Below are 2148 nucleotides of genomic sequence, written 5' to 3' on the forward strand. Positions count from 1 at the left end.
TAAAGACAGAGATGTTCCTTTAAAGTAGAGAAAGGGAACAAATGGATATTGGGCTAGTTTAGGGAGGCTCAAGGTAGCCTATGGGAGGAAGTGATGTCACCTGAGCCGAGACCTGCAGGAAGTGAGGGATGGGCCAGGTGATTTCCACAGGAAGCGCCTCCCAGGCTGCAGGCACAGCCCATGCAAAGGCCCTGGGGCAGGACTGGGCCTGGTGTGTTGGAGGAACAGCGAGGGGGCCCCTTGTGGCTGGAGCAGGGTGAGCAAGGGGGACAGATAGAGGAGGGGGTACAGAGAGGGGACTGGGTGGTCGTGTGGGGCCTTGGGGTCCGCGAGGAGGACTTTGGGTCTCACTGAAAGAACATCAACAGCACATATGCTGAAATTGGAACGATACAGAAGAGATTCACATGGTCTCTGCACAAGGAAGTCACAGAAATTCATGAAATGTTCCATGTTTTTAAAAATGTAAGCCAAAAATTACAGATTTCTTCATTTTTCACTAAACAGGCAATTGAAACGCATGGTATAATGAAATGGACAGAACAACTATTCTATTTATTTAGTTTCCCATCTATGAGAATCTCACGATAAAGTCATAGCTATTGAGGCGCCCGGGGGGCTCAGCAGTTGAGCGCCTGCCTTCAGCCCAGGGTGTGACCCCGGGGTCCTGGGATCAAGTCCCGCATCGGGCTCCCCGTAGGGAGCCTGCTTCTCCCTCCGCCTGTGGCTCTGCCTCTCTCTGTGTCTCTCATGAATAAATAAAATCTTAAAAAAAAAAAAAAAAAAAACTTGATGTCTGAAGAAAGTGCCTCACTCAAAAGTGCACTTACCCTAGTCCCAGCCCTGCCAGAATTAAATAGAGAAGTCACAATGAGGCCTCGTTGAGAAGGTGACCTTTAAGCCAAGCCTGGAAAGAAAGGAAAGAATTAGTCAAAATGGCATTCGCGGATGCCTATTGGAGCAGAAGAAGTAGCCCATGCAAAGGCCCTGGGGCGTGGACCGGGGCCTGGTGTGGGAGGAACAGTAAGGAGGCCCCACTGGCTGTAGCAGAGGGAGCAAGGGTGCTGTCAGCGCCATAAACCTCCTCCTAGAATCCCACCTGACACACAGTAGGTGCGGCAGGTATTCCCCGCGGGAGGGCACAAGCCTGGCTCCCTTCTGGGGGCGGGCCGGGGGTGTGAGGGGCAGGGTAGGACTCTCGCACCGCCCCAGAGGCTCAGACCCGGAGCCGGACCGCTGTGCCCCGACCCGCCGCTCGGCTGGGTGGTCACCTGTCTCCTCCCCAACCTGTGATTAAGGCCGGCAGCCCATGCATCACGCCCAGGCCGTGCCGGGCTCTGCCCACGGGGCCCGCGCATCCGTAAGCAGCAGCCTGCCAGGTGCTCTGGTCTCAGAGGCCACGTCCACGAGCCAGGTCCCTGCCCCCCCCCCGCTCCCGTGTGCGGCCCTGAGATCCCCGGGCAAGTGGGCAGCGGAGACCCCAGGATGTGGCCTAGAGTCGGGGACGGTGGGAGCCGAGGGGTGCGCAGTGGCACCTCCCCACTGCGAGATCCTCGAAAGCCCCACCACCCACCCCAATTAATTACAGAGTCGGGACTGTTGGTCTGGGACTGCGGCCTGCTCCCCGCCTGGCCCCCCACCCTCCGCTCCTGCCGGGGGGCCCAGCCCAGGCCGACCCTGTCCACCCACCTCCTGGCCTCCCACCTGGCCTTCCTCCATTCCGACAACCAGGCTTCTACCTGGCCGACTCTCTGTGCTTAGAGCTTCTCAGCTGGGGACGATATGCGCCCCCCACCCCCACCCCGGGGACACTCGGCGGAGCCTGCACAAGCTGCTGCTTGTCAAGCCTGGGCAGGGAGGCGCTCCTGGCACCGAGCAGGCGGGGGGGCTGGAGAGGCTGCTCGAGCTCCCCACGGTGCCCGGGGCGGGCCCTCGCAGGGCATGAGCCAGGCCAGAATGGTCAAGAGCGCAGAGGCTGACGGAGAAACGCTGCTCTGAAACCTCCCAAGGCTCCCTGGTGCCCTCCGCGTAAAATGCCAACCTCTCCGTCTGGAACTCAGGGGCCTGCTTCCTCAGGCCTCCCGGCCACCTCCGATCTATCCCACCGTGCCTGCCTTCATGCCCCACCTGGAGGGGCAGTGTCACATC

The 2148-nt window shown here is 59.7% G+C and overlaps 1 non-coding gene across 1 annotated transcript; it reads left to right on the top strand.

Annotated features, from left to right (window-relative positions):
* Positions 1-356: 356 nt before the first annotated feature.
* LOC112935654 (U6 spliceosomal RNA) lies at positions 357-459 on the top strand. Its single transcript, XR_003238203.1, has one exon. It is a non-coding gene; the product is annotated as a U6 spliceosomal RNA (small nuclear RNA).
* Positions 460-2148: the final 1689 nt, after the last annotated feature.

This window comes from Vulpes vulpes, chromosome 9 (genome assembly GCF_048418805.1).
Source record: "Vulpes vulpes isolate BD-2025 chromosome 9, VulVul3, whole genome shotgun sequence".
Taxonomy (NCBI): Eukaryota; Metazoa; Chordata; class Mammalia; order Carnivora; family Canidae; genus Vulpes; species Vulpes vulpes.